General features: G+C 42.8%; 1 protein-coding gene across 4 annotated transcripts in view; it reads right to left on the bottom strand.

Moving 5' to 3' along the window:
• HTR2C (5-hydroxytryptamine receptor 2C) overlaps positions 1-25,665 on the bottom strand; it is a 282,289-nt gene that overhangs the window by 206,489 nt on the left and 50,135 nt on the right. Inside the window, exon 2 of one of the 4 annotated variants that reach the window (XM_048080671.2) lies at positions 5,845-5,995. The exons of 1 other annotated variant lie outside the window; for it this stretch is intronic. The gene's annotated coding sequence lies outside the window, so the exon portion shown is untranslated. Of the gene's footprint in view, positions 1-5,844; positions 5,996-17,186; positions 18,083-25,665 lie in introns of those variants that run through there. 2 more of the 4 variants (XM_013183337.3, XM_048080691.2) reach the window with 2 other exon arrangements.

Below are 25,665 nucleotides of genomic sequence, written 5' to 3'. Positions count from 1 at the left end.
CAAATTCTGGTGGCCACATAACTTCTCCTGCTGCCACACTGCCTGCCTGGGAAGGCACACAAGCATCTGTTCAGACCTGAGAACGCTATTTAATGACAGCATTGTTTATGCACCTGACAATCTTCTAATTTGAATTCGGTTGGGGATGGGGACAGGTCTCCATGGAAACAAAATATGCCACTAAGTAATAAAGCAGATTTGAAAAGAGGGTCCCAGGCTGTGGCCCACTGACAGTCTGGAGGGACTCCAGCACTTGTCACAGCAATAAGATAGAAAAATAGGGATAAAAAATAGGGATAAAGTAAATCCTTATGAAACGGTACCATCCTGTCACATTTCAGAGTTACTTGATTTGTGAAGAGCAGTTTGGGCAACAGCAATGCAACCTGTAATGCTGCATACACAGCAGCTCCAGACATGTAACAGGCAACAGAGGCAGCATTGCTCAAAGCTCAGCCGCAGTCAGTCGGGTACTCACTAGCCTTTTATGTCAGATTCTTAAAGTTTGAAAAGAAGCAGGAAATAAGCTTTGACCTGTAGGTTCAAATGCTAGGAGTTCCAAATTCCACATGAGGAACACCACATTTGGTACATGAACCGCGGTCTTTGATTTCCAGATGACAGCCTAATAAGAAAGTGGCTTTACTTTACTGGGAAATGTGTGTCCCAGACAAGCAAGCATGGTAACCCTTGGCGTGAAACAACTTGCCTTTTCTTTCTGTCCACCACTCTGAGGCATAAGCGTGAGGCATAAGGTCTGGTAGTACAATCAGCCACTTTATTGTTTTCTCACTATGGAGCAAGAATTCTCATTTCAGCCCAAATACCCCAGCTAGCCAAAGGAGATACGCTGTGCTGCATTACCAGTCCTTCGGCTATCTGCAAAAACCTATTTTCAAACCAGCACAGAGCACATTTGCCTGGGGATAGTAGCTCAGCTCCTGAAAGCTGCCTAGCCATGGAGTTCTTCACACACTTCTGCATCCTGAACAAAGACAGGGCAATCTGGCCATTATCTTGATAGCAAATACAGCCCTAAGGAAACCAGCATGGGATCTTTCTTAGAAACCTGATAAAGAACAATAACTTCAAATAGGGAGAGAGAAGGTCTTGACTTTGGACTGATTCCAGCTGTAGAAAAACTCACGTGAATGGTTTGCGCCGTTTTCTTTCATCTGCCCAGTTCCTGCTCTTTATTCAACAGATTCACATTCAACAGTGTTAACAGTTTTCAGAAATACTTGTTCAAGACATTACACCCTTAATAACTGAGCTCTTGTGAGTTCTTACCCTATCTGTAGACACACAGTCATAGCTTAGATGTGACAAGTCTACGGGATGAAGATTTTTGCAGGAAAAGACTGGACTGCTATACAGGAAACTGGCAGACATTTCTCAACTCTACCAAGATGTTTATCTAAGTCATTTAATTTTTACATGTCTCCGTTCTCCAATGGTAAAATGAGATCAAAGAACACAAATGTTGCCAGCAGAACTGCCTGAGGCACGTCAAGAGGACAGACCCCTATGGGGAATAGCCTCCCTTGTACTCACCCCTTGCCCTTCTCAATCCTCTTTGATTCTAAAACCTTCTATTTGGATATGGTATTTAGCATAGCAAGGGATGTTCCAGTACTGAAAAACAAGAATAAAAACAAAGACATACCACAAAGCAGAAAAAAATCAAACCACATAACGTTTTCTATTCCATTTTTTTTTTTTAATAAACATCAGTATCCTACAATAATCACTGGATTTTCAATTCTGTCTTGAACTGGAACCGTGCACTCCAGTTTAACACTGCCTTACACTTGTGCTAATGTTACCTGCACCCTCACTTAGCCCAGGCTAGGCCTCCTCCACACCTCCTCACTTTGGGTCATCCATTTCCTGTGTCTGGCCCAGCCAGAACTGAACACCCTGTGTGTTCATCCTGTGATGGCCTACATCATTCCCGCAGCAGGCAACTCACATTGAAACAAAGTTCTCCACATCCTCAGAAAACAATCACCTCCTGTTCATGAAAATACTGTTATAGTAAGGGCACAGTGGGCTTGCTGAGGCAAAGCCCCTGCTTGGGGGAGCAAAGTTCCCTGCTTGGGACAATCCACACAGGGCTCAAATCCATGAAGCTTGCACTTCTGTAAGGTCAAGAACCAGCACTGACAGGCTGGATAGTAGGTGGCCCTGAACATCCCAGAGCAGCTCCCGGTATCGCATGGTCTGATTGTCACTGAACAAGTACCACATGCTTGTTTAAGAGACACATGAATTATTGATGATGTTCAGGAGCCCTATTAAATTGTCTAGTGGGCCACCAAGAACACCGAATAGTTCAAATGCATCAAAACGCATAATAAAGCTTTCTATTTTCAAGTTTGGCCGTTAGAGAAAAGAACCCTGGCAAATATATAATTTTGTGTAATTTCACTTGGATGCTCACTGTAATAGCAGTAGTATTTATGACACTGTGAGTCATACCCATGCACTCCTCAGATAGCAAAGACACCATTATCCACACTATATAAAAACATAGTCCTTATACAGGAAAATATCTTACTAAAGGCAAGACCTACTTATTTGCCTTAAACTATAGACTTAGTCTATAAATATGTACTATTTTGGTACATACATCTGTGTCACAGTCATGATAGTCTTATAAATAAGTGTTACAAAAAGGAGAATTGTCAACATTATAGAAATTACCTTCTAGTAATTCTTGTTTAGACCCTGCCTATAAAATAAGGAATTCAATTAAACTGCTTTCTTATTATAAAAACAAAAATACTCCTGTCATGCAATAAGTAAATCATAAAACAAAGCCTCTCTCTTTAAAAACAAACAAAAAAAAATCCAAATTGCATATTCTGAATGGGGTATTCAGAGTCTCTTCCTGCCCACATTTGTGTGTTTCATTGAGTGCCATCGGAAGCGAGAAAGCAAAGGTATTTCTATTTTGAGTGTAGGACAAATCAGGAGAGCTGTTTTGAGGGGGCATTTTCATTAAGTTTGAGACAAAGAGAGGTATTTCTCTATTCAGTGCTGCCAGGCATTCAACCACAAACCTGAGAAGCTCCTACTCTATCGCCAGTCTCTCCCTTCCCTTCCTTCTCCTCACAAGACACTTAAGAGACTGTGGCTCCTGAGGGTGTAACCCCTCACAGCTACCAGGAATCCTTCTGGGTAAGACAAGGCACACCCAGGTTTTCACATGTTGATTCAGTGTTGTTAATGATCACAAAGTGGGAACTTGATTTCTTCTGATGGATTTGATGTCTTGATTTAAGGAACTGTTCAGTAGCTTGGGACTCATGGTCCATCTCAACCACCTCAGTTGCAGCGAAACACTGTTCGATATTCAGAGATGCTGTTTCATATAACGTTCAAAGGCTTTTACCACAACGTAGCTACAATACAAATATTGTATGGCTTTTATTCACTACATCCACATACAACTTCCCTTTTTAATATCCTTCTTTCCTTGGCTGCAATCATCATCCACATAAAAGTCACTAACTTGGGAAAATCGTGTAGTCTGGAGATGTTATTTTCTATGGTAAGCTTGAGAAGTTGCACAGAAATAAAGAATAACATCATCTAAAAAAAAAAAAACATCCCTTTGCAGAGCTTTGCTATGAACGGTAACTGCCCCAATGCCCAGGAAACACATTACAGAATCTGTAAACATTGAACACTCAAAAGCTTTTCTGATAACCAAAGAACTGTTAATAAATATTTTTTCATCAGTGCTCATTAAAGATGTGGCACATTTTCAGAATTACATATAACCCACCTCTGCCATGGAAATGAATTTTTATATAGTGCTACAGAAATTGCTGTTATGAAAGACAGAAGCAACAATTCCAGGCAGCAATTTGTGCACAGATCTTTATCTTTTCAGGAATTAACATCTACATTTGTATGAAAATGGAGAAAACAAGGCCTCTTCTCTAAAAGGAGTTACCCTTTCCTATCATTTTTTAAAAAAGCCTCACACCTTTCTATTTCCTTTCCAATCAAAACAAAATTAAATCTATCGCCCTGACTAAACTGAACTATCTTACAAAATTATATCTAGATTTTCAAGCTTGATCCCTGCGCTACCCATCTTCAAAGAGACCACTGCCATTATAACATACATCCAGCCCTTTAGGATGCTTCTCACACTACTGGGAATATTAAGGTTCGATAAAGTATTTTCTCATTTTTCCTCAATCAGCCAGAAGTGAAAGAGAAGTCCTTGAGTAAAACATAACATGAGAGAAAATTCTATCTCAGTATGCAGTTTTCTCCCAGAAATTTCAGAATAAAAATCAGAGGTGAATACAGCTCTGTAATTATTATTCACAAAGTGTTATTAGTGAGCTTTTTGCTTGTCTCTGGTAGATACCATCTTCTACCTCAATGTAAGAACATTGTAAACCCACTTGCAAAAATCTATAGAGGGCTCTGAATTCATTATTGCTGGAGACAGTCACGTGGCAGATAGAACCCTCCTGATCACAATTATCTTCTTGGCCTGGACACAGCCTACACACAAAAATGTTGATGTAAGTGTAGAGAGACATTATTCAGAGTAAAAAGGGGTTGGGGCTCTTTTGTTTGTTAATTTATTTTAGACATATTGAGATCTATCATTTGGATCGTGGATTTAGTTCTTCCTGCAGCCACAGCTAATAAACAGGTGACAAACAGAGCTTTAAAGCTACAAGACTAGCTAACTTTCTAAAGCTTAATAGGAGATCCTTCTGAGCAGCAGGTTAGAGCCATGAAAGCATGACACAAAATCTTTGGTGTTTATCTTACAGCTATGGCTGGTCACTTCCCGTCTCCTAGCTTCATCCCTCACAGCAGGGGCTGAGAAAAGTGACATCCGTGAATATTTTAAATAGATAACGTATTTCTGGGACAGGCACAGATACCAGCTCAGATTTCACCCTGCCATTCTTCATATGACAACGTTAGAGACAAAAGATGTTCATAGTTGTTCTCATTTGGCTGTAATGATCAGACAGGTTCGTTCAGCAAAGAACAGCCTGCCTGCAACCTGAACACCATCTGCCTGGAACAGGTAGCAGACTCAAAGAAAAAACACAGAGCCACCAGAGACCTGCCAGCAGCATGGTTAACTCAGCTGCATGGCATGAAACAAATCTTTTTCCCACCAGTATGCCAGTACTGCAAAAGCAATAAACACGCTGCAAGAACAGCACAGTGAGTTTACTCTGCTCTGTGTCACTTTGCAACAGTTAAACATCAATATGCTGAGATTTGCATTCAACAGTAAAGCATGAATTTTCCAAATATATCACAAAAACTGATATAAAAATGTGAATACACCTTTAAAAATTAGACAGTTGCATTGCAAAATCTAAAAAATCATGCAGTTAAATTCTTTATATCCACTGAAAGAGTGGTGATGCTCAGCAGTCTACAACAGAAACAACATCCAGAAGTTTGGATAGAATAAAAAAAAAAAAGAAAAAGCAGGTTAAAAAGGAAAAAAGAAATCCAAATGTGTGATTCCAGTTAAAAAACAACAAGAACTCCCCTCAGTTTGCCTGTCGCTGCCCAGGTGCCTTCTAATTGTTTAGGATAACCATAGAACTGCCCCACACACATCATTGTGCTTTTGTGTGTTTACTGGAGACTTTATATGGCAGGGCACCAGAACAGTTGCTGCAAGGCATCTCGCACCTCTAAGACACATATTTTAAAAAAAAAAAAAAGTAACCTTTGAGATTTTATTTCCTGAGAGGTGGGGAGAGAAAGAAAGGGGGGTTATATGAGCCCCAGTAGCTTAATAAGCAATGGAAGAGACCCCCATGTGTACACAGAGCTTACTGCTTCAGTAGGGCGGAAGGAAATTTGCCTTCCTGGATATGTCTTCTCCCAAATGAAGATCATTAGCACAGCATCCACATCTGCTCTTCCCCAAAGCATGGGAGGACTTGCTGCTGTGGTGCAGGAAGGTACAGTATTTGCCATGCCACAGCTGAAAGAGACAGGGAAAAATTGTACCTTATACACAGCAACACTCCGGAAAATTAATTGGAAGCCTAAGATGAGACAGCCTATTTTGACAGACTAAATGAACACAAACTATACAACAGAAGCTGGAGAAATAAAAAGAGAACCGTCATAAAATCTACACCCAGCAGCAGCCAGGGACAAAGTTTAAATCTTTAGTTAATGGCAACTATTACTTTCAGGGCTCACCACAAACTAAAATAATATTTCATCTCACCTTGGAAAAATACTGCTAATCAGGCTGGAGAGGACCTCATCCAGCATTCACACAGGCTGATATTGCCAATAAATACAGCCATCTCATCATTGCTATCCTGCTATGCTTTAATCCACGTTCCAATAGTTAAAAGATTAAAAAAAAAAAAAAAGGCACTTATCTTTTGGGATATATAAAGGGGCACTTAAAGTTAGTAAGAATTGTTTTTCTTCATTGCACCATGACTAGGAAGCACCTACACAGCAAGACGGTAGCAACAGCTCCAATCTAACTTAACTTCATTTGCAACTAGGTCAAGGTTATCGTTCTAGCAAGAGATGTTACAGTGAAAAACCTTTAGAGAAATCAAAAGCAGAGGCAATAAGTAGCCTCCTCCTTCTTCTCCCACCCAAGTTAGGAGGGCTTTCTATTACTTTTTGGCATATTTATGATTTGGTTCAACATAAAGTTAGCAGATCTCTGTGACATTTACTTTTTATTCAGGTCTTGGAGAGAGTTGCATTCTTTTCTATGCACCACATCAGCATTAATATATAATTAAAGTAATATCCGCTTAATACTGATGTCCTTGTGTATCAGCCTAACCTGAAACATGGCCTGACTTAGCATCATGATTAGAAGTTAGCTCCCTGTGCTTTCTATCATGGCTAGGGAAATTCACCGCTGGACTACATTTACATACATTAGGTAGGCACAGGTGTCCCTTCTGTTAAGATACCCATAAAATATGATTTTAAGAACAGAATGAATCAACCCAACCTATAAAATGAGTCTAAATGTACTTAAATAACCATGGCGTTTTCATTTTGAATAAAACGAACCTTTAAGCATCTAAGAGTTGAATATTATTAAGACTTCTAAGAGAGATATTCTACAGCCCCAATACAGCACATATTTTACTTAAATTAGCATTACACCTAAGAGCTTTAGCACCTTTTTTTCCTCAGGCAATTCTTATTACTTTGTGACTGCTTCATATCACCCCTAAATAACACTGTCACTAGCTAAATGAATAGAGTGTGCTGTACTTACAAATGATTTACACAGAACTAAAACATATATCAGTAGGCATATTTCTACCCTGAGTCTCTAGATACAGTTCACTTTGGCATCAAAGGAATTATAAATCCAGGGCAGGAAGGTACATAAGCTAATTTTCATATTCACGAACTCCTAAGGCCTGGCACGCGCAACTTTGCACGAAGTTAAAAAAAAAAAAAAACTCCACCTGGGAAAGGCTCACTGTGTGCTTCACCCTCTTCTCCTGAACATCCCCTAAATCCACTGCTACGATCACTTGGCATAGGTCATTACTCTTACACTTCCAGGAGAAAAAAATTGGGAAGAATAACGCCCAATCCTTTTTAACAATCACACAGCATGCACTAGAGTGGTTAGAGCTGTAGAGACTTATGGACTCATCTATATTAATAGAAGGACCCTTTTCCTTCTTGGTGAAGTTATACGGTAAAGAGCTGGGTACAGAAGGCTTGTCATGTCAATAAAAATCCCTCTTTATTCCCATTATTCTTTCATATATTATCCTAAGGAAGTTCCAAGGACTTCTACAAAAATTTTGCAGCTAGCAATGCACAAAGCAACAGGCACAATAAGAAAACATATCATGTGAAGAAAACACAACTCAGATAAAAAAACAAATGTATATCTGTAAATCCGACCATCAGCTGAGGATAAATCAAACTGTGGTTGTTCGCTGCTGGAGTACTGATGGTAACAGAGAAAGCGCAGAAGTGAAGAACTTACAGTTAGAGATCTAATTCCTGCAACATCACTCTTCTGATTTCACTGCATAGTGCCTTAGATAATATATTCAACTTGCTAATAGAGATTTTTAAATGCAACTTCAAACCTAGCGTTTTAAAAAATTAAAATACATTTTTCTACTTGCTTCACAGGTTCAGACTTTGTTTCAGACTTAAATAAAGATCGGAGAAGTTTTCAGAAAACTAAAAAATAATCTAGAAATAAAAAATGAACCTGAAAGTAACCACGAAGATGCAGAAAGAAATACACACACCCCAAATCCACATCCTCCTATTACGTCGGCTGCTCCACTACACCTCACCGTCGCACCTTAGCAAAGCCAGCATCGTGGCTAATGCTCACAGCCTTCCTCCGTATGCAAAGCCCTGCTCCCACCTGCAAGGAAGCAGCCATCAGCCACCAGCAAGCAGAGGCTCATGTCCCAGCATTAATCCAATAAGGGGACTCCCTTGTCTTTTACACCTTTAAACTGCCAACCAGGTTGAGCACAGTGAGCAAGGCTGCCTGAGGCATGTGGATGGGTAGAGATGCAGATCAGAGGTTTAAAAAAAAAAAAAAAGCCACAACATAGATTAAGAGTTAATTTCCACTGAGAAGGTTCTTCATATGCATCTCTCTGCTGTTTAGGGTGTAAAAATATTTTTAAAAATGTTTTGCAGTACATTAACATGAAATCCATTAGCTCAATAGAAGGCACCTATGGACTACAGTGGGCTTGAAATCCATCTCCGTCTAAGTTATTTTTCCTCATATACCTACCTTGCCTTGCTGAGCAAAAAAGCTGTTTTGTATGATTTTTTTGTTGTTTTTAAGCTAGAAGAGTGCAGGAGATACTTTATTATTAGTAGTATTATTTTATTACATCCACTTATCTTCTTCCTCTTCATTAGCCAGAAATATAGATGTAAACATTACCACCACATTGTCGCAATGACAAAGTTATATGACTAAGAAGATTGCTACACTGCACTACCCCAGTACAATGGTGACCAAAGAGTAAAAATAAAATAGCTAACAACCACCTCACAAAAACCAACCAAACGACAAAAAAACATGCAACCCCTTTCCTATTCAGCCTAGGAAACACCGCTCAAAATATTTCCCAGCACTGTTACCGCACTCTCTCTTGCTTTATAGCAATTCGTCCAGCAACTGATGGATTTCCAGTGATAGCCACCGCACACCGCTTCTCTACGCCTGTGAGCACACAGTTGGCCCACGCCTGTTTCCCCAGGGATTACAGTGGTGCTCACTCACTCACCTGTGGGACAAGCATGACAGACCTGCAATCTCTCCATAGGAAGGGGAAACATTTTTGAATCTCTCCCTTCCTTATGTGGCCACGATTTTTCCACAAAAATCTTTCTCAATATCACACTTCCAGCTACATCAGCTTGCGTTACAGCTAGCCGAAGATTGAAAGCTGGAGAAAATTGTCAGACAGTGCAATCACATAAAGGCTCATAACCAAGCAAGTACTTCTCCCTTTATCTTGTCACACTGCAATCATCACCCCAAAAAACCTCTAAGGGAGAGAAACACAAACTCGTATTCAATCAGGTGCAAGGAGCCCTGCAGATGAACCCCAGGGCATGCTCAGAACAAGCACAGCACTGCTGTAGCTTTCTGTGGTAAGCAAAGCAAAGCAATGCAAGGAGAGGGCAGCGCTTTTAGAGAACAGCAGCTATGCGAGAAAATTTGCCATCTTGTAAAATTATCCTTTTCTCACCCACATGGTTTTAGGCATTATATCCCCCACTGGGCTCTGCTTAAACACATTCACAACACAGTCAGGCATACGTGATACTGATCATTGCTGGCAGGATATATTAGGGTTATTATATTCTCACCCTGTTTCTTATATTCTTCTCTAAGCATCTGCTATTTGCTGCTGTTGGAGACAGGATACCAGACTGTCAGTAATTGTTATGTCAAGGAAATAAATGGACTGTTCAAGAAAAAAAAGGAAAAAAAAAAAAGAAGAAAAAATGAAGATGGCAAAAAGAGGGGAAAAAGTAATCAAAGTGGAGTGACAGAGAGACCCAAAGATAAGGACAAGGGATGCTAAATGAGTAAGAAATAGTAGGGTGAGCACTGAGCATACAGAGAATAGAAAGCAGCATGCAAGCCTTTCACAGTGATTGGAGGAGGAAAGATTTTACTCCATTTTCCTGCTGGAAGGGAAGTACCTCAAGGGAGCAGCAATGGAAAAAAATGTTCAAGCTCAGGAAAAGAGCTAGAGGCCAGCAATGCCGGATGAGGAGCTTAACAGGAGAGTTTATGATGGACCCCAAAGGAATATATTAGTCCAGAAATTGTAGGCGGTCAGGATGGTTATTCAGGTAATTATAGACTTGACACGAGCCCCAGATCAAAATCACAGAGCAACCGCTAGACGACTGAACTCATAATTTCATTACTTTCTTTTCTTTCCTTAAGTGCCAGCGGGAAACCCAACACTGACAAAAAGTATAGGGAAACATAACAATGCTCAAACAAAATACGTAATTTGCTTTATCTTTGCCTTGGGTTATTTTATGAATACCTCAACAGCAATCGAAATCTGATAAGTCTCTCCTGGAAAACATCATCTGAAGTCCATCAGGACGTGCAAAGCAGTAGAGATGGTTGCAGCCTCAGGCTGCATCAGAACCTTGTGTCTGCATATGATGGGAATCCCAGCCAGCCCTATTTGATAACACTGAAAGAATTTTTAATCCACTTAATAAAGCAGGATGGGGAAAAAATGCTGGCAAAGCTGCTGCATTACAAACTTGTCCTTTGCAAATGCCTCAGTGACACACTGAGTACTGACAATAAGAATATCATTACATGAAATTACTACAGAACACTTTAAAAATCACTGGTAATCAATAAGATGTAATTTTAACGAGAAACCATCAGCGAATAGAAGTGCTTTTGACTGGGCCTACAGAGACAAGTTTCTCAGCCCAATGCAACTCAGAACTAGCTTAAGGAATAAATACGGTCAGATTCAGGCAGCTACAGCCAAACGACTCCGTTCTTATCATAAGCCCAGGCCTGCCAAATATCAGACATTTTAACGCAGCAAAATACAAGTCTGCTCATCTAGGGTCAAAGAATGCCATGGTGGGGCATACAGAAGGATGTACTCTGTGTTGGAAATCAGACTTAAATATTATATAGAAGTCACAGCAGATAAATAGCACATGAGGTCCCAGGGTCATGCTGTAGCTACAGGAGCTAATAACACCGTTGGATGTTTGAAGAGAGGCAATTTTGTCCAAGGTTAGAAAGGTTTCTGCATATGGAGTCAGTGGGAATGTTAGCAGAATATCTTGTTCTGCTGTCCCGGAATACCCACCTCTGATGTCCACATCTCAATAACACTGAAAAACTGGGAGGGAAACACATACTGTTTAAGGGCCTGAAAACAGATTGTGTGGAAAGAGTTTAAATAAAATAATTGCTTTAACGAAAAGAACGCTGAACAATGATTTTCCCACATCACGTAAAATGATTTCTATTAGTAGCAGGCTCCTTAATTAAGTAGACAAAGGCAGAAGATTTAACATATGGAGCAAGGAAATAAACTCAGATTGGATTTTTTTTTTTTTTTTTAAGCATTGGAAATAATTACTCACAAAAGCAACCACCCTCAGGACACATTTGAGTCCCAGTTATCTACGCTCTTTAAACAAGGCTCAATATGCTTCCGAAAGGCAAGGAGAAATTGTTGGATAAAGTTTTCTCCACCTGGTGTTATCAGGAGGTCAAACTATATCATCCTAACAATCATTTTGGGTCTTACAAAGCCTAGGAATGTTAGACCATAGATATTTACCATATCCATGACACGCTTCTCAGACTTATGTACTTACACTAGATTTTATATTTTTGCATGATTTTAGAAAACGAAGGCAGCAATTAAAATAGGTGGGTTCTTAAGGCAAGAGTAATCTTTGAAACAGATATATTTGCATTCTTTCCAGCATTCAACTCTGTTTTTACTATCACAAGCCGAGCACACGATACTGCGTACCATAAAAATAAAAAGAATACAGTATTTTCCAAATAGGACCCGTATTAAAATTAAACAATAACCATAAGAGTTTCAGTAAACCTACAATAGCCCCCATTAAAACCATTAAAATTACAGTCTTTCAGATAACAATGTCCACAATAACTGTCTGCAAGCCACTACATACATTAAACTGTAGATAATTAATATGCTTCTGCAATCTTATTTTTCCTCCTTTGTAAGCAGTAGCTGTTATGAAATCCTAAATATCTGCCCAGAGTTTCTTAAATGTTACAGATAATGAAAAAGGAAGTAACAAGGCATTCATGGCAAAACGTTGCAAGTCTTGGCATGAAAATAAAAACACTTCGGAATTCCTTATTTCAGCTACATCACCTCTAATTTCCTCCAAACCCCTCCAAGGAGCCTGGAGCAGCCGAGGTGGAGCTGAGCATTTTCTGGGGTTAGGATTTAACTGTTGCTGCTGGTGGGGTTCATCCCACGCAGTGCTGCAGCCACCCCAGCCCAGGCCAACTCTGCAGACTGACTGCACAAATAGCAAGGATGGGGCATTTCTAGCCTGTGATTCATCTTCTCTTACCCCAGACTTCTAAAACAAGCAGTGGTAATTGCTCCCGCAGAGTGCTTTTTTCCTCAGCTGTGAGGAAAATCTAAACAACCAACTTCAATGTAAATGTTTGCAGTGTCAGTTTAATCCCCTTCTGTCTTTCAGTGCCGGGTAATTACAGCCATAATGACCAGTGAGATCTTCCCTGATGTCTCTGCCTCAGAAATTCATCTGGGATGAAGTGGAAAGACCAACTTTGTCACTGTTCAAGCTGGAACTGAAATTAATTATTTGCTACCTAGTATCTGTTGCAAACAGACTAAAACACCAAAACAGAATTTAAAGGAACCAGGTTATCAGAAGCTCACAACATCTGTCCCGCTCCCTAGAGCCTGAAGCGGTGAGGAAGGCGTGTGTCCTGGCTGGAGATCAAATTAGCTGAAGTAGCCTCTGTGCAAGCTGAATTCATGGACTGCAGCCCTAGGGTGAAACATTGTGGGTGAGCTGAGGGTCCACTACCACAAAGCTCACGAACAAACTGCGGGTTTTGGTGCACAGCAGCTTCCCAGCTCTACCTGCCTACTTAGCTCTCGTGCAGAAACCATACAATTCATACAATATTTATAGTAAGAAGAGAGTTTTTCACTGATGGGAGAGGTGATGTCGTTTCTCTAATGTTTGTTGACTTATGGATAGTGTGTGCAATTCAACAGCTGAGCAACATATCATTTCTATTCGTGCTGCATTACGCATAAGTGCACACATTACAATCCGTGTCATCTGAACAAAGGTAGCACGATCCTTGGACACATGCCATTGCAGCTCTGTAGTAAAATTACGGTCCCTTGAACATTTTACGAGCTCCAATTATTACAGCGTTTGCATTGGCCTGATGGCCCAAATTAATCTGATTTTTAGAAGTTACAACATTTAATTAGGATTAGTAGTAACAATGATAATATTCAAAAGAAAAAGTAATGACAGCATCTGCCCTGAAACAGGGATTGGGAATGGAAGTCAGTTATGCTTTTTAAAGTGTTTTCAATAATAAGAGTAACTAACAGCCAAAGAAAATAAGCTTCTGGAACAATACACAATAGATAGCAACTGTCTCTCATCTTCAGGTGAAAAGTCACTTAATACTGTTTCACCTGAAAGCACTTTTACTTTGATGTGATGAAAAACTCTGTCTACAATACAGGTCCCTTTCCATGCATTTTCTAAGTGATTAAATCCTAGCACTCCTTTTTGACTTTTATTGCTTTTCATACTGGTGAGAGCCATATAATGATTCATCACGAAAGTAATCTTTAAGCAGCTTTGTTCCTATTTGCTGCTATATATATTAAATATAAATTGCTCTTTGAATTCACCTCTAAAGTCAGACTCAATTTTTTATCTAACAAGAACGGTATTTCCAGTCATCATCTGAATACAGTAAAGTGAGAAAACCTTTTGCATAATATAAATATCTGCATTCACTAAGAGGAGGCTGATGCCACCACCTACTGTGAACGCATTTTGTAAGTGGTACAAAGCCAGATAGATATCAACTGCAGTAGGATAATCTCTTAAAGACACTCCAGTCACTGTCAAAAAGGCACAGTTTTATCTCTGACTCGACAGTTTCTGGACCACAGGCTTCGAACACCTGTAGCTGATTTACAAGCAGCATCCAAAGCACGAAAATGAAATGGTTGCTGAAAGACTGCAGGCACCTAATTACTGACCTTCATTTATCCCCCCACAAAATCCAGGGACATCGCTCCCTAGAAAACAGTTCTGGAAGATTCATTTTATTCCTTTTGCACTTATCCTTTCTCTGCAGCACCTGTGACTGATGAGAAGACGCTACTGGCAAGCTGTACAAGTGTGCCTCAGCAGTCACAAGAGCTGCTGGATGAGGCTGGGCGCTTGCTTCAGACGATGCAAAAGCCACGTGGATTCCAGCACTGCTGATTCCAGGTCACCACTGGACCCAGACGAACATCAAACTTAGCCCTGTCTTGCAGTGAGGCAACGGTGAGAGACGTTGGCAGCTCCTGCCCAAAGGCCATGCTGAGCATCCTGCCTTGCTCTCCAAGCCACGCACCTTTGTGACTCTCGGACCAAGGAAGATATCGCAGTACAGCTCCTGTGACACTCAGTGTTGATTACCCCTCATTTCATAAATTACAACTTAAAAAATTATCATTATTAACTCCAGCAAACAGCTCTTGACTTCCACATAATTAGAGTTTAATGCAAAACCATTACTGACCAAAAACAAGCTGTTTAGAAATAATCAGTAGGTCAAATGTTGTGTTTTTATTTCCTGATTGGATGGGAGTACAACTATAAGGCACATATTCCCATAAGTACATTCAGATCATATTGCACGTGAATAGGCTCCAACACTTAGCTCTTTTAGCAAAGTACATTATAAAAAACATACTTACTGCAACAGCGGCACAAAGATAGCCAAAACAGCTGCTGTCCACCAAGCAGAAAACTTGTCTGTAATTTTGAAAGCATGTTTGTGAGAAACGTTTTGCTTTAATTCAGCCAGTTCTAATCACTATTCTGCCTGGGTGCAAATTGCAGTAAATGGGATGACTACCATATATGTTTTCTATCTGGTGTTTCCTGCACGGGTACTTTGGTCATTTAATGCTCACCACATTTTATAAATGCATTTTTATAGAGAAGCTATTCAGATGACCTTATGCCAGCACTGCACTGCTGAGATTCCACTGGGTGTTCATACATTCATATTTTCACCTCTGGGTGAAACCAGGAGATTTTTCTCCCCTTTGTGGGAGACGTGTGTGTTGCTATGGAGCACTGCAACCCAGCTTGGCCTCCTGCTTGGGTAACAAGGATCGTCTTTCACAGGACAGAGCAGAGCAGCTGCTCCCCAGGCACCACCACAGCCTCCGTCCCCCACAGGGGTTGGGGCTTCTCAAGTCATATGCAGAAGCAAATGCACCAGACCCACTCCTGCTCCTCTATCTCCAACACAGAGTTCTTAGAGAGCAGCGGAGGTCTTCTCTACAGGATCCCAAAGGAGGCCTCACAAGTGTCCTGTTCTTGGAAAAAAGAAAAAAAAAAAAAGGAAGAAAAAAAAAAAATGTTCTTTCCTGCCCCAATTTACTGTTAAAGAGGGGGATTTTTTACTAGTCTTCCCTGTAAGATAGGTCAATGCTGACTCAAGCATGGCACAACAGTTCTGGGAAGTTCAGGAGGCAATAATAAATGCTGTGACCAACCTACTCAGGGGCAGCAACACACGCCAGCCTGGAAGCCCTGACTAAGAGAAAACACTGCAAACCTTTTCAGTCGCTTTTGAAGAAGACAGTCTTACTCTTTTCCCTCAAAGAGTGAAGTTATGAATAACACATTTGTTCTGCTACGAGGCCACAGAAACAGTTCTGGAACAGTTACCCAGCAGCGGCACTGCTGGCCGTGCTATTTCAATAGATTGGCAATGCCAGAAACGCGCACAAAACTCCATGTGATCCAGGCACGGGATCTGGGCAGTGCCTACCTATTCTGCACGGGCAGGTTTCATTGGTAGGGTCTGCGCTCATGTGCTCAAAAGCCAACATGCAAATGTACACGTGTAAGTTAGTCATGAGAACTGGTATCAAATCGGTACCCAGTGCCCAACGCCCTGCTTTTTCCAACAGAATACGTTTGAGAAGTTCCCTTTCAACTGAATCTTTACATAGTAAAGCTCCCGCTGGAGGTCTCAAAACAAGCCAAAAAAAGACGCATGCTCTGCTGGTGAGAAAGGCACAGCGTTAGCTGCTGATGATCTTGCTAGAGACGTCTCAGGAAGGCACCATCCTAAACAAGCCCGAAGCCCAAGCCCAAGGAAACCGTACGCTGAAATTTGATGGCATTAGCATTTTTACTCCCCTAGGTATTGGTGGGGGAAAAAAAAAAATAAATAAAAGCAGTTAGGAGAGATGAACAGAACTCCTCTCCACAGAGCTGGGAAAGCAAAGCACAAAACAGACTCATCCACAGACAGCTCCTAAAATGAATTTCTTTCTCTGCTTCCAAATACCAAGATCAAGCTTTAGCACCCCTCTTCCTCTGAGAAGGGTGCCTCTTTTCTCCCTCTTGGTGTAATTTCACTCCTCCAGAAAACACCACCTCGCTGTCAGCAGCACTTTGTGTGGGTGTCATCTGTCCTTCCCACATCCACCGGAGCAGAATGAAAGGACCTGTAGAGTGCACTGTACCTCTGCTTCTGAATGAAAGCATAACCCCATGTACTGCAGCCAGCCCCTTCAGAAGGTCACGCTAGGAAGAAACAAAAGCTCCCAGGTGCATTTCACAGACACCAAGGCAAGTTTGATCCAATTAAGTGCAACAACTTTAGTGCCAGGCACAAAAGGTATCCCTGAGATATTCCCTCCCCTCTCCCTCCTGCCACACACACAAAAACCGCACACACATGCATTTCTGCCCGGCTTTAGGCTGCAAACTAAACCCATTTTCCACTGAAATCTTTTTGATCGCATAGCCCAGGATGAGGAGAGGACTGTAGCCCACAGACAAAGATCACAGCATATTGCACGGGGAGCAGCTCCTACCTCAGCCAGCCAACAGAGCCTGCAGGTCAACATAATTCCTCTTGGGTGGAGATATTTACCCCAGCTCCAGGAGCCGGGGTTCTGCTGCCATGCCCAGCACTTCGGACAGACAAGGAAAGCATCTTCTTTGAGCAGCGTGGCTTCTCACACACACCGAACTGCAGCAGCAGCCGCCTGGGAGAGCATCAGCAGCTGAATTGCTGCACATGTATCTCTGCAGATTATTTCCTGCTCGAATACTTGGCATAAAGGCAGATGCTCTTAACCCTCTGGAGGCCTGGGACTCCGTACCCCATCAGCAGGGGCAAGCAAATAACTCCAAATATTCTGCGGCAAGGCCAGAGGGGAGAGAGTGAAGACACACAGGGCATCCTCCGAGAAGTAGTCCCAACCTCGAGTTAGTTGCAGTCACTTTGGGAGGCAGGCATTCCCACGGCAGCCCACAGCATCCCCAGCCAGGCACCGCACAGCTCCTGCTGCGTCGACCGCTGCAGGTCCCCTGGCTCCAGCAAAATGCTGCTCGGAGCTCCCACGGGAGCCCAGGGGAGGGCCCACTGGGGTATCACAGCCAGCAAGGTGGACCGGCGGCTGGAGGCCAAGCAGGCGAGGAGGTGAGGAACGCAGATGATGTGGAAGAGCCCAGCAGTGTCACTGGGACTCAGGGATACGGGGCTCCCGCTCCCGGCACCAAGCCTTGTGGCCCCAGGCGCTGCCCAGCACCTGTGGGCGCCCACGCTGCGGGCAGGCACGCGCTGCCCAGCCGGCACGGACAGCACTCAGCCGGCGAGCTTCGGCGCTGCTCCCTCTCACAAGCTGCGAATGTGACTGGAAAGCATGGCTGAAAAACATGCTACAATTAACAGGAGGGAGGGGGATACTATTGCTCTCCTGCTAGTCTTAAAGGCACATTGCTCACATGCGCCTGTTGGAGATGCAAACGCCCACAGCTCCAGCCCAGCATCTCCCCCGTCTGCAGGGAGCTGAGAAGCCCGACAGGAGCCCCGATGGGTCAGGGGAAGGAGAGCACCCCGGGAGCCAGGAGGGGAAGGGGCAGCTGGCAAGAGAGCTCTCGCATCGGGATCCAGGAACGAGGCCTTCCGCATCTCCGTCCCAGGATCCAATCAAGTCCCTGTCACCCAGCCTGGATGCCTGCCCCCATCCCTCTGGCAGCATCCCAGCCGGACACTACATCCCACACAGCCCCAGCCACTGTCCTGCTTGCACCCCACTAGGGGAGGAGAGCCTGGCACACCTCAGGGGCATGGTGCCCCATGGTTTGGCTTGGCAGCAGGACCAGATTAGCAGCGCTGCTCCCCCCAGAGATACCGACCAGGACTACAGCACCGGCAGGTGCAGTTTTGCACCCTGACGCTACGCAGAAAGGATATCCCTTCCGTAATTCTTCTCTGAGCCACGATCTGCGACAGCTTAACATGCAACTCAGGCTAAAGGTGTGAGGAGTTCAGCTGGTCTCAGCCTGGTTGCGACATCTGGTGCTCGTCACCTCCCTCCCCCAGCATGGCAGCAGGGCTGTGCACCAGCCCAAAGCTTCACATTCTCTTTGCTTCTCCTGATGCCCTGTTCTGCATGCCTTTGGATATTCTGTTTCGTCCTTCAATATATCATCCAACGAGACAGTAGATCCAACCCACATAAAGCATTTCCCTTCTCCGCCCCCAAAATTGCTAGCATTTGAACACCCTTTATAAGTCTATTAAACAGGGAATTCACCCTCTTATAAATGTCTACACTAGCAGTGGTCGTTGCCACACACGGTATGCTTTTCTTAGCAGGATGGGGTCAGTTGAAGCCCTGGACCTTGCTTAAACTGCTTTGAGTCACACATGGTCACATTAATACCTTTGATTCTCCAAGTCCAGTAGAGGCACCAAAATAAACTCATCTCCAACCTTCCTCTGTTATCATGAAGGAAACTATTAGCAGCACGGATATTTAGTCTTAGTAATGACAAGACAATTACTATGGTAAAGAAACTGTAATGCTAAGCATAGTTCAACTTCAGGCTTTTCTGAAAAACAGCCGTATAGAAAAAGGCATAGACTTTCTACCTTTGGTACACAGTCAGTGAAAAGTTACCCGATAGAAATACGCATCGCAGCATAATAAATATCTGCTTTCCTGTAGTGCTAGTACAGAAGGTCTATTAAAACACAATCACTTGATGAGGCAAGTTCAACACAAAGATCACCACTTCCAGGCCATGCAGCTTTGCACAAAAATACCACAGGGAATTAGTTCAAATTTTTCTTTATTAAGCACCAAGTGTCTTAAAGAGAAGCAAGTCTTTTTGACATCAGACCTACAAAACATGTGTAAGTAGTAATCAAAACACTAGCAGAGACACTTAAGGCTTTATACTCTTGAAGATTTTCCCCTGCGCATCAAAGATCAAATTTGTTCTACAGAGCACAGCTGAGGGTTTCTCAAGTATAATGCTTCATGAACCAATCTGATTAGTATGCAAACACAGCACAGTGACTACCATCACATCATTACAAGGATCTATCCTGAAGTGTAGCAGTCCCTTGCAGCATACTGAATAGAAATATCCTATGTACAAGCTTTTTTTTTTTTTTTTTTTTTAAAATGTGAGACCCAACTGATCGATCAGAATTAAATTCAGTGGAAAGGACTGCTTATTACGTTCACAAGATCAAATGCTGATTTGAGTTATTCCATTGCATGCAATAGAGTGATCTGACATGAAAAACCCAGAACGGTAGGGTCACATCTTACTGTCAGCTACAAGGTGTGTCACTGAGAATTATGCACGTGTGTAAGGGTAGAAATGGGCCATACTTAGCTGCAGTGAGTACATTATCTCTTTGATTCAGGGCAATAAGAAACTTTATTTTTTTTTCCTTAAAACTTATGTTAGGGTGTGAAGTGTCACACTATAGAAATCCGAATCATTAAAGACATCTACAAACAACTGCAAGATCTGGAATTCACATTATAGTTGTACTAAATTGTATATCCCACCAAATATATATTTATATATTCCAGTTAGAATACCCAGCTCTTCACAGAAAGAAGAAAAAAAAGTGAAAAACAACCCTTCTTGAAGGCTTTAAAGAATTAAAAATAATGTAAACCTAAAGAAGTACAACCACAATTACAGAGGTTTATAAAAGAGAACCTTGAAGCCAGAAACCTAAATATAGCTATTCAAAATTTCTAGAAACACATTCTAATCTATAGTCCTATCGGATACCATATAGGTAACAATGCATACTGTAAAACTTTGTGGAACTCAAACCTCTCGGGTTGTGGATGCCCACGTTGAACAATATGCACACAAAACAGGCAAGCTATCCATGATACAGCAGGCACGTTCAAGAGCACCTGGGCAGGCAGCATGTTGACCTTGCAGCACTACATAAGAAATAATACCAGATTAAATGGGTAGTTTGGATAAGAAAAGGCAGGGACCAGGGACAGATGGGGGCCTGGCAAGATGAGGTCGTACCCAGTAAATCACTTGTATAGGTCCTGCAAAACACCACAACCATCTCTGCTCAAAAATCATAGAATGTTGGCCCCAATCTTCATGTCACAAAATTAACATATCCTACTCCTGATGTTAGATATCTGACCTCCCTTTATAATTGGCCTCCGACTACACTCACATGAAAGCTAATCTATCTTCTAAGGAAATAGTCTTTTTTTTTTTTTTTTTAGGGAATCTGCTGTTACCACATTATATGTGATCATAATTATTTTGTTAACAGGTTTGGGCTTGTAAGTAATTGATTCATACAGCTGCTGTCAGCACATACTTCAGGTGATGTGTAAGATAATCCTTAGAAATTGGAGGAAAGGGCTTCTGTACTGAAAATCAATTTCAATAAAATCATTTCACGCTGCTAGAGGGTGATGGGAGTGGCTGAAATTCCACACTTGCGCACTTCATGCACTGAAATGACTGTGGGGCAACCACTTAGGCTGCCACGGGCAAGCGCCTGAAGCCCTGCACATGGCAATAGTGAGAGAAGCACTGGAATGAACTGGGATGTCCTATGCGAGCAGCTGGCCGTAAGACTCTCCCTCCTGACCATTGCATCCACTTTGCAAACATGCAGTGAGAGCTGTACTCAGTTTAGTGGGTAGTTCCTATGCAGACCACGAGTTGTAGGAAAATACTTGCCAGAAGCTGAGATGATGCCATAGAGCTAAACAGCTCTTAGAAGGATGCTTCACATACATGCCCAGAAACTGTGAAGGGTAAGGCCTAATTCTGCGCTCCCTAGAAGCTCATAGCTACAAATAAATTAAGGAGACTCTGGGACATACCAAGGCCTTTCACTCCAGCATTCCCTGCACTTATTCTTCCCCAGGACACTTAACAGAGCTGTTCCCAAATATTTTGTACCACTTTCAGCTGCTCTCATCATCCCTACAAATAGCAAGCTCCTGAGCACTTGCCATGGCCTCCTGGATCTCTACAATTCAGAAACCACTGGGATGGTAACAAGGAGATTTCAGGCAGAAGAAGAGAGGCCTGGGGAGGCATTCAGGTGCCACAGCAGGATAAAAGTGCACAGGCTGAGAAATAATGGTACAGAGCTTTAGTGTACAGCTTTCTGGAAACCAAGTTCCCAACAAAGCTAAAAAAAAAAAAACAGAATTAAAGAATACAAAGTTTTTAACATTTGCACATACATTAGCATGGTAAGCTGACAATTCTGGAGTTTATTTACATTGGGGAAATTTTAGAACTTCAGAAAATGCATCAAAATCCAAACCACATCTCCAGGCTTGAGCACATCAGTGGGAAATATCAGAGGACCAGCCTGCAAGGGTTAGCCAAAGAAATGCATGTAGATCAGAATGGGAGTTTTCCCTATGTCCCCTAGGAGATAAAAAATAAACAAACAAACAAACAAAAAACACTAGGGGCACCAATGAAAAAAATGCCCTTTCAAACATTATATTGTCAAGACCAAAAAACAAAATCACCCGCCTGATCTGGGCTATTTTACAGGTAGATATATTTCTAAAAAATAGAAATAATGTTGAAATTTTAAAGTCAGTATTTACGTTGTGTTTCAAAATATTCTGTTATATTGTGAAATTAAAATTTCACAGCCCATATCGTACCTCTGATTTGAAAATGGAAGTATTTGCACTATGAAAAAGGTTTGCAGAATTCGATTAATATGTTGGCACAGAGTTAAAAAATCATGTTTGGATAACCTGGGGATTAGAAACTCCCCACAGTTGTCTTGAACAAGCTTGCTGGTTACACATTTTTGAGGGCACCCTTTTTGGATTTTTTTTTGAGGAATCACTTGACTTCTCATAAATCAAAATTTTATTTAGAAAATGCAGCATTAAACGAGGAGCACAAGAATAAATCAGTCATCCATGTGGTGAATGCACTATGCATTCAGAGACTTCTGGGCTGAGCCCTGTAACCATAACCAACTATGGTGCATACATGTACAAATCGATGCATCTCAAAATTAAGTTATTAAAGAAAAGGCATTATTCAACAGTCAGGGGGCACTGTTCTGACTAGGGGTTCATCCTGCCTCAGTGACAGAGCAAAGGTAACAACAAGAAATTGAAGGGAGGGAGAAAAAGGCAAAAAAGCAGAGGTACCGAATGGAAGCAAGGCTGCAGCAACGTGTGGGAACACAGAACATCTGAGAATTGAAAGATGAACTCTCAACAGTTAGGTGCAGCAAGAATGCCTAAACCCTGGCACAAACTTCACACTGCAAGCAGTAGATCCTCCACTTGTGCACTTGCATCCCAGAAGGCCAACCATACCCTGGTCTGCACCAAAAGCAGCGTGGCCAGCAGGTCGAGGGAAGTGATCATCCCCCTTGGCTTTGCTCTCATGAGACCCCACCTGGAGTGCTACGTGCAGCTCTGGGGCCCTCTGCACAAGAAGGACAGGGACCTGTTGGAATGAGTCCAGAGGAGGGCAATGAGGATGATCAGAGGGGTGGAGCACCACAGGTAACGGTCCTATTAGCTTTAATCTGAAAGAGGGTAGATTTGGGTAAGATATAAGGAAAAAATTCTTCACCGTGACAGTGGTGAGGCACCGGAACAGGCTGCCAAGAGAAGTTGTGAATACCCTATCCCTGGAAGCGTTCAAGGACTGGGTGGATGGGGTTTTGAGCAACCTGGCCCAGTGAAAGGTGCCCCTGTCCTTGGCATGGGGGGTTGGATCCCGATGGTCTCTAAGGTCCCTTCCAACGGAAGCCATTCTATGATTCTATAACTAAGTTAAATTGAGCTGCGTTATAAAGGAGTGAGACTAAATTATTTAAAACTTCCTTTCTGGCCATATGTGCTGTGAATAGTTGATAAATTGTAGGAAGAACATGCTACTTTTAGATCTCTTGACTTTCCTGCTCCAGGGCCCTTGTCTCTCCCACTGAGCAAACAGGAAATTAATGCTTACTGCTAGCAGGAAGCTGGGAAACGTGGGTTCTGCTCCTGGATCTGGTGCCAGCACGATGAATTACTTTGGGCTATTCATTTAAGCTCATAACCAATCCTATAAAACAGTCCCAACAATTCCACATGTATCTGGGAGGTAATTTGGAAAAGGTGGATGCCACACAGACCCCCTTGTTGTCTGCCTGCAACATCACTGACTCCGTAAACACGAAAAACTGCCCAGGCAAACCTTTTGACTAAGGTCTGTGGTCCTCCAGAAGGTACAAATGCTTCCACACCCCAACCACCAGCTTTCACTCCTCTAACTTCCTCTGCTACCCACTGGAGACCACCTCTGACGTGCACCCACGGCACGATCTCCAGCCCTCCACTGCCCTGCTGTCCTTGTGATCCCTCAGCTGTCCCCTGCCCCGTTGCTCCAGATGCAGCATCCCTTCCCTGGGGATCCACTGCCCTCGATACCCCTTCTGAGACCTGTCCGTACTTAGGGCCTCACATATTGGCACTGAGGAACTCCTGAAAACTGAACCAATATCAGAAGCAGAAAACCGATGGCTGACCATGAAAGCAACGGGCCTTTCCTTCACACAAAACTAAGCAAAGAACCTGCATGCTGGGGGTGCCCCCTGCTTCTCAGCTGCAGCACGAGCCCACGCTACAGGCAGCACCCGGTGGAGTCAGAGCAGAAGGGAGTCTGTTGTTTAAACCTGAATTCTTCAACAAGGTCCAAAAATCCTAGGGGAAGAAGCAGGAGAGGATCACGGTATCACAGCTGACATACCACAAACCATGGCACTGGAGGAGGACCTGCTCCTTCTATGCCTCCTGGGGCTGGGGAGGCAGTTTCTTGTACAACAGCTGTCAAAACCTTGCTTTGCCATGGCTCAGCAAGCTTTGCCTCAGCCTTCTGCTAACTCGGAGGTCTGGGGGCAGCCCTGCACGCTCTCCTTTTTCCCTGGGAGTTTCAAGCACCTGCGTGCACCCAAGGGCTCTCCTGGAGCTCGGGGAGCAGGACTCTGTCCCTTTCTGCACTCAGGATGCTCTGGGAGGCCCCACTGTCCCCTCCTTCCCATTCATGCTCTCCTAGCTACTGGCTAACAGAGCGAGAGGGGGGTAAACATTGCAGAGGAGCCCAGCGGTCAGCACGTTCCCCTGGCACATCGTGTCCTGATCTCTGCTCTTCACACACTCAAGCGCCCCGCGCTGGGCTGCAGGGATGCCACAGCTGCTGCTCCAGCCGCAGGCTGGGTTGTTGATCCAGCACTTTCCGGCTGGCCAGAGAAGCAGACTTTGTCTCCCATTCCTGTGCAGGGCACTCACTGGTGCATTGCGATTGCTCAGCCTGAATGTATTAACCCAAGAGCACTAAAAAGGTTTTTATCTGAAGTTGGACTAGAAGGAAAATGACTAAGAAGCTTTGGCAGGTGGGGTGAAACCTATCATTAATTTTAGTAGCAAATGATCTAAAATATATACACGCGTTGTCCTTTTACACAGGCACTGGGTTTCTCTATTGCTGCTTTAAAAATGTCATACTAGCTCCACCTAGCACATTGAATGCTTATGCTAGCACTGGTGAATCATTCAGGATAAGTATGGTCATTTTTGTTCAGTTTGATCAACTGGTTATTTTTTTGCAATTCAGACTAATGCTTCCATTTAATTCCTCCACAAACTCCCATGGGAAAAAATATGGCCTTCAGCTAATCTCTTAAGGGTACATTTACTAAGCATGCAAAACATTTTACAAATAACCAGGAGGAGAAGGCAACACTTTGTTATGCATCACATGTATTTTAAAAGTCCATTAGAGCCCTCTGGATTTATCATGCTGTCAGAACCCAGATGGATATTTAATACAAGTACAATTTCAAAGGTCAGTACAGAAATCCAACTGGCTCATCTGGAATTGCCTGGGCCATACAAGTGCTCAGACCACTCCTTGCAAACACTATCTAATGACTTGTACCTTGCAAGCTCTGCTGGTCCCAACTGGATCAATATTTCCCATAAAAGTTTCTTCACAGTAGCTAAGCAGTGC

The sequence above is a fragment of the Anser cygnoides genome, chromosome 13 (genome assembly GCF_040182565.1).
Source record: "Anser cygnoides isolate HZ-2024a breed goose chromosome 13, Taihu_goose_T2T_genome, whole genome shotgun sequence".
Taxonomy (NCBI): Eukaryota; Metazoa; Chordata; class Aves; order Anseriformes; family Anatidae; genus Anser; species Anser cygnoides.
Note: the sequence above shows the minus strand (reverse complement) of the source record. Positions and strands in the feature narration are given on the sequence as shown.